At 36.3% G+C, this 14,285-nt stretch overlaps 2 pseudogenes; one reads left to right on the forward strand and one right to left on the reverse strand.

Moving 5' to 3' along the window:
- LOC134376256 (probable ATP-dependent RNA helicase DDX10) overlaps nucleotides 1-5,012 on the forward strand; it is a 44,141-nt pseudogene extending 39,129 nt beyond the window's left edge.
- Nucleotides 5,013-10,567: 5,555 nt separating this feature from the next.
- Nucleotides 10,568-10,997, reverse strand: LOC134376257 (large ribosomal subunit protein uL15-like; annotated as a pseudogene).
- Between the last annotated feature and the right edge of the window lie 3,288 nt (nucleotides 10,998-14,285).

The following is a 14,285-nucleotide window of genomic DNA, read 5'->3' on the forward strand; positions in this document are numbered from 1 at the left end:
CTTGGTGTTATCAACACCATGCTCTAACCAACTGAGCTAACTGGCCCGAACTCAAATTTTAAAATGCAGTATAGTACCATCTCTCAGCAAATCATCAAAGTCAGTTTTTCCTTTCAGCATTCAATGATAAAGGTCTTACAGTGGTATTCAGTCTCTCCATGCAGAGGCATCCACGGTCTTCCAAAAACAGGATCTTATGTACCTTTTTAGCAGTCTTTCCTGTTGTCCATTTATGTACTCCAGCTTTGGTGTTCACTCTTTACTAAATTTGCCTTGTACTTTCTGGTTTCTACTCCTTTGTTCATGTAATTCATCTTTGGGATACCTTAGCTTTTTCCTTTCTGTCAAGGCCCACCTGAAATGCCATCTGCCATGACTATTTCTGTTTATCTCTGGCTAGCCCTGAGTGAACTCTTTTTACTTCTGTGTTGGTGGCATTTATTGCTGTGGTTGACCTTCAGCACTTATTTACAATTCTGTGACTGTTCTCTTGACTCTCTTGCTTCTGTGTTTTTGTCTTTCCTACTCAACTGAGCGTTAGATAACAGAAGACAGGGATTTTCATCTTCTGTTTCTTTGTGTTCTTCAGTTTATGCCTGACACAAAGTTTCTCAGGAAATAGTTTATTTGGTTAATTATAAAAATTTCCCTTTGTATTTTATAGCTTGAATCCTGAAGAGAGTGCTTTGAGATTTTTTTCTTTTGTTTAATTAAAAATATTTCCCCAAATACCCAATTTCATTGTCTGTTTTACTAGTTGCATTTCATAGCTGACACTAAGGTATCAGGAAGTCTGTATGCACGTAACACAAGAAGCTTAAGTAACTACAAGATGCCTTGTGGCCCATGTTAGTACAAATTTCTGAAGGTGCAAGTCTGAAATAAGATTTTACTAGGTGAGGGAAGAGAAGTTACATGGATTGGAGGTATGTGTTTTATCTGAGCAGTGATCCATTTCTTATAACTGATGTCTCTGAACAACTTTATACCCAAGGTATAAATAAAATTATCCCAGGAAGATTAATTGATTTCTTTAATATGTTTGCTGCCATGTTCATTAAATGACTGATTTTATTAGATCCTCTAGTGACTTGAGCGAGAAATCGTCTCCATGCTATATAAGTAGACATTTATTTAAGAAATGTCCTTTGGTTGGTTTCTTTCTTTAAGATCTAGCTCTTGTACTGTGGCACAGCCTAAAAGTCACTAGGAATTATAACGAGTGATGAAAATTTGATATGAGGCATTCAGAGCCCTAACTTTCTGCTGCCACAGAAGGTTAAAAACTGGTATTCTTAATATTTACCAGTTAGATGAATTTGCTTCAGCGTTTTTGTTCATCATACTGTTAAAATGTAAAAAGCAGGTTGCATTGATACAGATTTTCTTCTTGTTTAGGTACAAAGAGGATGGTGAAGCTTTATTAATTTTGCTTCCCTCAGAAGAAAAAGGGATGGTACAGCAGCTTCTCCAGAAGCAAGTACCTGTGAAGGAAATCAGGTAAGAGCTACGTGTTGTTTTTATGTTATTATTAGGAAAATAAGGACATGAAATTACTGTGCTTAATTATGTATACCAAATTCCCTTCTAATCCAATCAGCTGTCTGGTTTGTGACTTAAAAAAATAAAGACTATTTTTTTTTTATTAGAACAGTTTTAGGTTCACAGCAAAATTGAATAGAAAGTATGAGATTTCCTTCATACACCATGCCCCATACATGCATAGCCTCCATTTACCAACATCCCCTGCTAGAGTGGTACATCTGTTACAGTTGATGAACCTAAACTGACACTTCATTATCACCCAAAGTAAGTTTATGTGAGGGTCAGTCTTGGTGTTGTATACTCTACAAGTTTGGACAGATATGTAAAGATGTGTATTCACCATTATAGTATCATACGGTATTTTCACTGCACGAAGAAGTTCTGTGTTGTCTATTCCTCTCTCCCCTCATCACCTCAGCCCCTGACAACTACTAATATTGTTACTGTTTCCATGGTTTTTTCTTCTCAGAATGTCATACAGTTGGAATCATACAGTATGAAACCTTTTGATATTGGCTTCTTTTACTTAGTAACATGCATTTAAGTTCCCTCCTTGCTTTTTCATGGCTTGAGAGCTCATTTCTTTTCAGTGCTGAGTAATATTCCATTGTCTGGATGTAACAGTTTATCCGTTCACCTGCTGAAGGACATTTTGATTGCTTCTAGGTTTTGGCAATTATGTATAAAGCTTCTATGAATACCCACCTGGATGTTTTCAACTCCTTTGGGTAAATACCAAGGAGCATGATTACTCGATAATAAAACTGTGTTTGGAAGACAGTTGGGCAGTTTCTCACAAAACCAAAAGGGGCTACCGTTTTGCATTTTCACCAGCAATGAAAGAGTTCCTGTTGCTCCACATCCTTGTCTGAATGACAAGTTTCAGTCTCACTTGTATTTGGGCTGTTGAAATGCTTTGGCTTGATTTCTCTAAAAATAATTTGGAGGGTGGTTAGATGGAGGAAGAGTGGTCGAGGAGGTAGAAGAAACAGAATTGGCCCCAAGTTAATAATTGTTGAGGCCGAGTGAAAGTTTTCTACCTTTGTTTATTTTGAAATTTTCTAAAATTAAAACAAAAAAAGGAAAAACAACCTCATCCACCACCACGCATTATCACCCCAGCTTTTCAGGAACAAAGTGGTTCAGTATAAAATCAGGGAAACAAGTGGGGTGTCTTGTGAAACCTAGAATTTTTCTCTCCTGTAGCCCCAGTGGGCAGAGTTAAGTACCATCCCTGTTGTATTATGCCTACTTTCCAAATAGAGAAGTCAATATTTATATTCTTTTGCTATTTGTTTATTACTTAAGATTGATTTTGTGTTATTTGACTAAAAATGAAAGCAGTTCTAAAAATGATATTAGACTTCACTCTATTTTATTGAGGATCCATCTCCCATGGGAGACTCCTTTCTATTTTTGTAGAATTAAGAAGTAACTAGGGCTAATTGCGGTGTTAATCTAAGTATCTTTCACTCACTCATCAAGGGATGTTTAGAGAAAGTGTCTGTGTCATTTCCTTTCTCTTTTGATATTCGTAAGAGAATCAAATTTATGTCCTGTGTAATTTTGGTCTAATCTGGGTCATAGATGAGAAAAAATGTTACACATTGAAAGATAATACTGAGGAAAATAGGAAAAGATTGTGCACCATTTTTAGTCTCTAAAATTGAAATATTTTTATTTAACCTTTATCTTTTTGTTACAAAGAATCAATCCAGAAAAACTTACCAGATGTCCAGAAAAAACTGGAATCCTTTTTAGCCCAAGATCAAGATTTAAAAGAAAGAGCACAAAGGGTAAGTTGTTTTTGAACTGGATACATTTGTTGGAGTGGAATTTATGATAAAATTAAATTTCATCATCTTCTGTTCCTTCTAGGTTGCATGCTCATGTTTCAGATATTCAAGCAGTGTAATTTTCAGATAGATAAGTCTAACTTATTCCTTAACTTTGAAAAATGGTTTTCTGTTCATTTGCTTGGTAGCTGGCTAGTGTGGGGATTCAGACCCTTGACCTTGGTGTGTTACAAGGCTGTACTCTAACCAACTGAGCTAACCGGCCAGCCTGAAAAATGTTTTTTATATTAACCTGAGAAAATCTCTATTTGTCTATAGTCTTAGAAAAGACATATGGAAAATCCTCTTAAAGATAATTTTTAGATGCGTGATGGCCTGGTTTCTAGTATGTTTATAAAACATACTAGTATGATTTGAAAACTGTGGTCATAAAAAAAATGTAGTAAAAAAAAAATGTAGCCTTTGAATTGTCATCTATAGTTATTCTAGTATAAATTACAGTATAAAATTAAAACTTTGAAATAAAAAGCCTCTTTAAAAAGTATGTTCTCTTGTATAAGAAATGTAGGTTTGAAATGAAAACAAATTTACATGGGTTGCAATTTAAAATGTATTTGCTTTTGTTAAGATATTAACTTTCATGAAAGATTTGAATGGACGTTCAAATTAAATAACATACTGAAGAAGCAAAATTTCTGAAACAGAGGAGGAAGAAACCACAGTAATAATACTCTGCCAGTTCCCCAAGATAGGTTTTTACCCTGACTCTGAGGGGACAGATATAACAGTCTATTATTTGCTTAAAATTGATGGAAGTGTCACAACAGTGGTAGCGGGACTGAATTTAAAAAGTAGGCTGCTTCAGTTTATCCTAAATCCCCATTCTGTCCCTCCGTTGAATTCTTAAACATATATAAAATTAATCATAGTATTTGAATAGGAGTAAGAAAAAATATTAATATTCAAGTTTCATGTACTATAGTTTTAGAAGATTACTTACAGCTCTTTCAGAAAAATTACTTAGGACTAGATGACAAGATGCTATTAGTTTTTCAGTAAATTAGGTGCTCTGTCTTTAAATGTGACCCAGAAAAATATTTGTAGCCTTAGTTTCACTTCAGCTGCTGAAATGAAATGAAATGTTTTGACTGCAGTTTGAGTGATTTGAGAAGCTCATATTAAATCCAAGAGTTATTCTGTATCTAATACATGTCAGTATACTTGTGCATTGCAAAGATACATTGCTAACCATGATGTTTGACATTTGTTCATGCACTTTTTATCATGCGAGCATCACAAAATGATTTTTGATCTGCGTCTAAATAAATGAGATTTTCTATTAAGCCAGTGCTGCAATTCAGCAATCATTTAATTGCTCACTGTGTGCTTTGTACATTACTTTGTGAAGTGAGAAGGTATTAAGCGAAGTGGAAGATTAGGTTAGGTGTACTTGTAAAGAACCTTATATTGTTCATGAATTTGGACATATTTGAAGGAAATTTAAATAGTTTCTCCTTTATTTGTTGAAGCATTGAATTGTAGGTGCCTACAAAATTGGATGACCAGGGTGATCCACAGTTGTACTCCTGCTTCCGCAAAGCCTTATTTAAATTTAGTTGCTGCTATATTACTTTTAAAGATGATTTTGAATTGGATATTTTCCCCATGTAATAATACATAGACTTCTGCATTTACAGCTCTAATTATATTTTCCTTTGTTTCTATTGTTTTTTATACCCTCTTTCTCCTCCACTATGTAAACTTATGAAGGCCGAACTGTTTTGTTTGCCTTTATATCACTCATAGAAGCCAAGGGTTTTCCTCAGGAAAAGCAAATGGATACATGATTATACAATTCTTTCTGTACCATACATCCAATATTACATATTTCTGATTCTTCCTTTGTAATGTCTCTTCTGAAACTGTCATCATGAGAATAAGGTAGTATAGGGTTTTAAAAATTCTTTACTTCGTTCAAGTACATAGTCATTTATTTAGAAGTAGCTCTTTACAGGTGTGACTTAGAGGACTCATGCTTGAATACCATTGTAAGCTAGCTCATCGTTTAGATCTCTTTTATGATAATGGATATTAACATACATTTATGGAGCACCTACTGTGTAAGATGTGTTTGTTTTCTCATCCCAGCTATTTAGATTTGCAGCAAACTTGTATTAACTTGTGAATCTTATTTATGTTCCTCAGAATTTTAAACATAATAGTATGGAAGGAACTGTAGTTTAATGAATGTCATGGTTCTTGAGATTACATTTTAATAAACTGGGGAAGTGCTATGTCATATGAGGCAGGAACATCTGTTTTCATAACAGTATATCCTGCACCAGTGCCTGGTACATAGTTAATGCTCACTGAGTCTTTGGATGGCTGTGTGAATGAATAGATAAATATTGTTACACAGGGTTGGTAACAAGTAATTAACTGGTTAGGCTGTTGTGCAACCATCAGGACTTGAGTTGCTTGAGTTTTTAAAAGCTCCAAGTTGACTTCAAGGGCGTGGAAAATTTAATTACTTTGAGAGCCTTTTCTTAAGTAATAGGTGCTACCTTACTGTCTTTTAAGTGGTTGCTGAGACAAGGGACTCTTCTACTTTTGCGGTGCCAGCCGTTTCAGCTGTCATATTGGAGAGACAAAGTGGAAGCAAGATTGAGCACTAAGCTATATGGACCTCATCATATATATCACCAGTAGTCTTTGGCATCTTCATAGGATTTCGCTGCCAGTAAATAATTCTCTGTGGGATTATTTTACTGCTTATTGGAAGTCAGTGTCACGATTACTTGTTTTATACTGAGATGCACTCTGAGAAAAGGCAGTATAAAAGTGCATTTGTGCTAAGGAAATTCGTTTTCTCCAAGAAAGTGGAAGTCAGATTTCATGTTCCTTTGGGGCCACACAATAAAACCCTGTCTACTTTCCAATTTAGGCAAATATATTCAGGCATCTGAGACTTGATAATATGTAATGAGTGTGGGGCATTGATTACTATGAGAAGAGGAGGGTAGAAAAGATTAGGCTGCTTCACTGAGATCTACTGGCAGCGTTTTTACTGAGAGTGGATATAAGGATGTCACCTCTTAGTTTTGGGGAGTGAATGCCGGAGAGATCTGCTTTATGTCCTAACAGTTCAAAACTGCAAATTTCAAACTTTTAAGTTTTCCTTCACAGATCATGCTGTTTTATCCTTTTAGCCTTTACTCATGCTGTTAATGTCTGTTTGGAATACCCTTCACTTAGCTCCTTCTTGGCCTAATTAACTCATGATTTATTATGTTAAGGGTTGTTTCATCTGGGAAACTGCCTGTACAGTTCTGGTTATGTATGTGTACCTGTGGTTTCCAAAGAGCAGGGTGATCCTTTGGCATACAAGAAAGAAAATACTAGGTTTCGTATTTATATATTTATCTTGAGAGAAAAAACACTAAGCTTTTCTAATATTAGTTGCTTTGACACCGTCACTGTTTTCTCATATGTTGTTATATATAATATAAAAGTATAAAAATGTTATATATAATATAAAAGTGTAAGAGTGGGAGTTAGTGAAACACAAGGGGTTTGTATCAGTATCTGTACTTATTTGTTGGTTTTCTGCATACAGCAGTGTATTTTAATTTGTTGTGTGTGCTTGGTTATCTTAAACATCCAAATTTTGTGGTTATCCTCCGTGGTATAAAAGCATACTGGACATAATTAAGTCAAAAGTTAACTAATATTTCTACCTTGCTCTTGTACAGTGTGAGACCCTTGGAACACTTTCCCAACTCAAATGTTACCATTTTCAGTATTTTAGTTTCACATTTTCTCCTACCTCCAGTTTAGTCACTCCCTCCCCCTCAGAGAGCAGTGCTTATTATTTAAAACTACAGCAACATGTTTACTTATTTGCTCAAGTCTTTCTTGTGACCTACATTTTCCTTTTGGAGTTAGTTTTCTTCTTAAAATACCATTTTTTAGTAGTTCTTTCAGTGAGGGAAGGGTATGTTAGTAGTAAATCTTTTTGTGTCTGAAAATGTTTTTCTTTTACTCACAAGTGTTGGAGTCATTGGGTGTGACAGTTATCTTTGATCTATTATCCCACTGTCTTCCAGCACATGCTACAGCTGGTGTCAGTCTAATTGTCAGTGTTTGTAGTGATTTGTCTTTCTGATTGCATTTAAAATTTTGTCTGACTATTCAGTGATTGTTCTTGTACTTCCTGAACCTGAAGATTCGTCTTTTTCACCAGTGCTAGAAAATTCTCAACATTGTTTTCTGTATCTAAACTCCAATTTGATATATGTTGTCTCTTCATTTTGTTCATATTTTGTAATCTCCTTTTTATATTTTCTGTGCTGCCTTTTTGTTTAATTCCTCAGATTTATCTTCCAGTTTACCTCTGTCATCTTTTTGTGTACCTAATCTGTGTTTTTAACCCAACCATTGATGTTTAAATTTCTGTGCTGATTTTTCATTTCAATGGGTTATATTTAGTGCGTTTTTTAGTCTGCCCTAAGAAAAAGGTACTATCTCATTTTTCTCACAGTTTTGATTTCTTATGTTTTTTAGTAAATGCTAAACTTAATAGAATTATGAGGTAGATACTCAAAAAAATAATTATCTAAATTTCTTGGGAATGTAAACTCCTTTGACACTGAATTTTTTTTTTTACAATATTTGTTAATTTAAAATAATAGCAAATGCTGCTTGCTAACTTAAAATGGTTTTTAATGAAAAATAATTGTCTTCTAAAATAAAAATTAGTGAGAAAATAACACCATTATATATTGTTAACCATACAAATCTCTTTAACATCTGCTGAATAGAGTTGAAAACAGTTGGATTATAATAATATTTTCTGAGTTTAATCTGTTGCAATATATTCCTTTGAAGGATATTAAGAAAGTCTGGCCTTGCACAGATTTATAGTTGGAAAGGGAGGAATGTGTTAATACCCCTCTCAGATGTGTACATTCTTCTTTGATAGCACACCAGAACTCAACCAGTGATAGTTTCATATAAATTCTGAAACCACATCAATGAACCTTTTGTTCTTTGTTACAGTCAAGTCCATTGGTCTGTCTTGTACTCCAGAAAGGCCTTTTAACTGTATTTTTTAACCTCATGTTTTGTTTATTTGGAAAATATTCTCTGAGTTATGCAGATCTTCCAAATACTGACCTATTTCATTTTATAAGTATCAAAACCACATTTATTATCACCAATGGTCTCATTAGGAAAATCTTTTTTGGGAAGCTATCCAGTGCACAGTAGATACAAATTTCCCACAATCAAATTTGCTCTTAAAGCTTGAATTTTATCATTGGCAATAAATACTGTCAGTTTTCTTTGAAGTAATAAGCTCACTTTGTGCATTTTTGAGGAGATGTCTGTAATTGACCAAGGCTCAAAACCATTGTCAGTGCCCTCCTGCCAGAGACTACCAGGAACACACCTGTAGTGGACTGAATTATGTCCTCCCCCAAACTCACTGAAGTTTAAATTGTGTCCTCCGAGTTTTATGTTTTAGAATCTTAGCCCACACTGTGACTGTTAAGAGGGTGGGAAATCCTATTATGGTAATTGAAAGGTGGAGCCTTAAATAGGTGATTGGATTGTAGGACCATGCCATAGTGAATGGATTAAAAATGGAGGTCAAGGGCGTGGTTCTGGGGGCTTTAAAAGAAGAGGAGAGTCTGTCTTGCTCTCTCTGCTTCAACCATCTTGCTGTGTGAGACCCTTGGTCACTGTCACCACCATCAGATGGACTTTGGAATTCCCAGCCTCAGAAACTGTAAGCAAACAAATTTCATTTTCTTCATAAATTTCCCAGTTCCGTGTACTTTGTTATAAGCAACACAAAACAGACTAATACACCTGAGGTTGAACAAGTTGGGTTAATTACTTGTGGTGGCAAGGGAGAATGCACACCATGAAGAACCATGGGGCATCTCAATAAGAATTTATTAGACAGGACTTACTGTAGGACTTGGATTTATGTTAAATGATTCAGTGGAAGGTTAAAAGAAGGGGGCCGTACTCTGGATTAGATGCTGTGGGGTAATTGGGGTGATTCTTTTACTGGTTTTCTTAATAAATCTCATTTAAGGAGGAAGCAATAAATGGAGGCTAAAGCTTTAATTGGTGAAGGAATTGTGGTCACTCTTATTAGCTAGGAAAGGAGGATGTTTAGTCATCTTGTGGTTTGGGGAGTGTTGATGTTTTTATTTTTGTTTTTGTCTTGACCCATCATGGTCAGTGTCCTAGTCTGATGTTGATGTTCTGTTTAACAGGAGAACATGAAGGCTTAGTTGTGAGGGTCAGGTCTTAGCAACATCAAGACTCTGCTGATACCAGACCAGCTTCTAGCTTTCAGGGCTGCTCTTGTTTATTTTGTTACTGTGGTTTGTCAATTGTTCTTGTGAGTAAAAGTGGTGCCCATTTAAAAAGAGTCTAGTTCAGTTTGCAACTCAATCTCACAAGTGCTTTTCCTCAAGATAACTTTTATATTTCACTGTGCAACAGAAGTGCTTTACGAATACTTGCCATTTGGCCACGTGTGGTATTAAAAAGTCTTGTAGCAGGCTGAATAGCAGTCTCACAGAAGATATGTCCATATCCTAAGCCCTGGAACCTGCCAGTGTTACCTTAATTGGACAAAGGTTCTTTGCGGATATAATAAAGATCTTGAGATGAGATCATTTAGGGTTATTCAGGTGGGTTCTAAATCCAGTGACAAGTGTCCTGATGGGAGAGAAAATACACAGAGACAGAAGGAGAGAAGACACAGAGAGTCAGTGTGATCATGGAGGCAGAGATCGGAGTGACATGTCTATAAGCCAAGGAATGCCTGGAGCCACCAAAAACAAAGAGGGAAGGAATGGATTCTCCCCTTGCAGCCATTGGAGGGTGTGTGTGGCCTTGCTAATAGTACCTTGACTTTGGACTACTGGCCTCCAGAAGTCAGAGAATAAATGTCTGTTGACAAGCCATGAAATCTGCATTAATTTGTTATTATGGCAGCCTCAGAAAACTAATACTTATACTCAAGGGTTAAGATTTAATGATCAGTTTTTACTGGTTTATGGAGGGCATTTTAAAGTGAGACTGGCATCTTTTATTACAAGCATGTGATGGTAGAGAATATCTGATGAGTACAGTTTGTTGATGTCTTTGTTTTTGTTTTTAAAAAAGCATTTGTTAGCATTTAATGAACCTCTCTCCATGTGGCTTCAAACCACTGGGACAGAGACCTTCCCTTCCCCCCAAATCTTCTCAGCTTCTCTGCTGAAGAATTTGGCCTTCATGATGACAGGCTGCTTTGGGAGCTTTCCAGAACTTTGCAGTAGCCTGATCGCATCTCATCAGAGATTGGAGCCGCTCCAGTCTTGTTTCTGACAGCATTTCCCTGTGTCTGTTCACTGACCAAGGTCCACAGTTTATCAAGGTTGACAGCTAAGCAGAAGCTTTGCTTCCTCTTCAAGTGGTAATGCCTCATACCACCTTTCCCAAAGTAACCTGGGTGATATTTGTCAAAGTTGATCCTGTGGTGATACATGCCACCAGCATTACTCCTGCCTCCCAGATGCTGCTGGTGCTTGCCAATGCAGCCGTGGCTCACGTGGCCCCTAAGTTTCTAGATCTTCTCAGTCTGGATGGCATGGTGGCGGCTGAGGTGAAAGAGCACCAATGTCTTGATCTGTGCCAAGGTACCAACAGTTTTACCCCAATGCTGTTTTTGTGTCATAACTGATAATGTCAATATGGTGAAACATCAGTATTGTTATGAACAAAGTTTTGACCTTGCAGACTTATTGAAAGGGTATTTGGAGTCTGTGGACCACACTTTGAGAACCAGTGGCTGAGGGAACCTGACCCAGTTGTAGAACCCAGATAGAAGATGAAGAACTTTCTTCTTTGAGACTCTATGTGGAGTACAGGATATTGAAATCACTATGTTCTTTTTCACTGCCATCTCAGATATAAAGTGTAGCAGGGTGCCTTGTGTACATGGTATTTGTTGAATTAGAACTTTTTATTTACTGTTATGAACATTATGGTACTTGAATAAATGAGCAAGTAAGAATGATTTCTCTCATCATTGAAGAGAGATCTATAAGTAAGAGAGTAGATCTTTTACTTATAAGTGACCGAAAGCAAACTCAAGACTAACTTTCTCTTCTGCTCACTCAAGATAATTGGCTGTTGCTTTTAGAGATTTACCTATCAAGGTAGCAGCACTTACTATTGGTGCTTTACTTGTCTTTTGGTGAGGTCTGCTGGTCTACCCGCGTTCTTTAACTATCATGGTTTCTATTTTGGAACCTATAAAATTTATTTTTTTGTTTATGGTTCTATTTTTCCACCAAATTAAGTCTAGGAGGTCCATGAGCCTTTTCTTTCCCCTCCATGCTTCCCACCATGTGTGCATGCACACACACTCAAAGGCACAAATGCACCTTTCACTTAGTTATGTAGTTGTTTGTCAGCCTTTTCCTGGAATCTGGTTCTATCATTCATTGCAGAATTATAAATTTTGATATTGAAGGTTTTGCATTAGTTTATTTATAGCAGAACTGAAGAGGACAAAATATAGTAAGGGCTTTAGTTTATATCTTAGTGTTGCCTATAAAAAGTAGTTTTAAACTTACTAATGTTTAAAAAAAAAAACTTGTATTCTCATTTAATTGTTTTGGAAAGTGCCATAGTGCTGAGAAGGGAGATCCAGCCCTGCAACTGCTAGTGTGAAAATGAGTACTGGGCCTAGAAAAACATAAAAAGAAGCTATCTTGCTTTCCTTAGAAAGGATAGAAAGTACTGGTTCCCAGAGATGCACAAAGATGAGAGGCCGCACACATGAAATCACATAGTGGGTGGACAGAGTGAAGGTGTTCTTAGGAAAAACCACCACAACAAAAACTGGTATTGCAAAACCATTACTGTGTAAGCAATTAAAGTACTTAATAATACTAGTTTTTTTTTTTTTTTTTTTTTTCCCGATTGGCTTGGGGCTACTTGACAATCAGAAGGAGAAATCAGGCTTGTTTTTTATTTTTTTCCAGTAGGAAATGTGAAGTAATTGAATTGATGCTGTGTTCTGTATGTAATGAGAGAATGGATCTTGCCTTGGTTTATTGCACCTTGGTGAGGTGGGAATCATCTGTCCATTGGCCGTGTGGCTAGGCTGGCATCTTGTGGGCATTGCCCTGTGAAGGTACTTAGGTTGTAATTTCTTCACTGCTGAGTTATTTACTATTCATCCGCTTAACACAGTATATGGCTTTGTTAACATCTGTTGTTTTCTGTTGTCTTCTCTTTCTCTTGGACTTTGGGAGTTTATATTTAAATTATTTTTTGTACATTTTTAAATGTATTCCTTGCTGGAGGCAGCAAAGTGGGTACACCCAATTCATTATTTTTAACTGGAAATATCTGCCTTGGTTTAGCCTTTGGCCTTGAATTGTACCTCAGCTGTTTTCTTAAATCCCTGAAACCTGTACCTGTTTACATTAGAAAATATTATTTGCATTCCATTTTCCCCATTCAAATCTATACCCTTGTATTAGTCTGTTTCTATTGCTGATAACAGAATACCTGAGACTGAGCAATGTCTGAAGAAATGAAATTTATTTCTTCCAGTTTAGAGGCTAGGAAGTCCAAAGTCCAGGGAACACAGCTGGTGAGGACCTTCTTGTTGGTAGTGACTATAGCAATGCAGCATACCTCATGATGAAATGGTTGAGCAAGAGAGAGAGCTAAGCTTCTCAGTTGCTCTCCTTTTTAAGCTATCAGAACCATGCCCATTACTCCATGAATGGATCAATCCATTCTCAAGGACACATTCTTCACAGTCTAATCACCTCTTTAAGGCCCCACCTTTCAATAACCATCACAAGATTTCCCATCCTGTAAACACTGTCAGAGTGGGGATTAAGTTTCTAATACATAAAACTTTGGGGACACATTCAGCCAATAGCAGCCCTCTGTAGTATTTCTTACACTGTATTCTGTATGTTTTCCCCAGTGAACATGAGTTTTGAGCTTTACTTTTTATAGTTTGTATTATGGAAAAATATGTGTATAGGCATGTTAAATATGCCATTTCATACCATTTGCTGGTATGCTTTGAGGGTGGATTTGGGCATCCGGTCCCTCTCTGATCTAGTGAAAATCACATACTTCTCACTGTTAGGAGATTACTACATCTACCGGTGATCAGTTTCTAACTTGCTGGAGTCAGAAGACACCTCAATTTATATGACTGGATGGCTGGCAGCATAGTGGTCTTTGGTAATGTGTTACAACTTCTTACCAGTCTGGGCTCTTATTGAAATAACTCAGTACCAGGTAGCTTTAGGAGTGACAGAGAACACAGTGAAACATTTTAAAAACCTATTTAGAGTTAGACATTGGCACATTTAAATGGTTGGTATTGCCAAATGCATCCAATTCCGAAAGAAGTGAAATAAATGTTCATTAGCTCATTAGTGAAATGAAGGAAACATGGTGCATATAAGGGTGAGTTGTCATGGGAAATTACACGGAAATGAAAAATGTTAATCTTAAATTGGTTTTGCTCTGCATGCTGACTTTTAAAATGTGACAGGTTACATTGGCAGATGGATCTATGAAGACTGTGACCTTTGCAAGGAAGCATGCAGTACATTTGACAATTGAGTGAATGTATCAGGAAATAAATGAGTGAGGTACTTTGTTTAATTAAGGGATTGGTGACCAGCTAACTGAAAAAGATTAAAGAGGAATTTATGCTAAGCCTTGGTATCTGTGTCGAGTTATGAAAACTGAAGCATCTATTTAGTTAAGTACAATATCTGAAAGCAGTGCCTGAGTATCTTGGTTTGCTTATGTAGCAGGTGGTAGCAAAGAATGCACTGACTTTCTCACATCCCTCCCTAAGTACTATTTAAAATTTAAATATATAACTGTAAC

Source organism: Cynocephalus volans, chromosome 4 (assembly GCF_027409185.1).
Source record: "Cynocephalus volans isolate mCynVol1 chromosome 4, mCynVol1.pri, whole genome shotgun sequence".
NCBI classification, from domain to species: domain Eukaryota; kingdom Metazoa; phylum Chordata; class Mammalia; order Dermoptera; family Cynocephalidae; genus Cynocephalus; species Cynocephalus volans.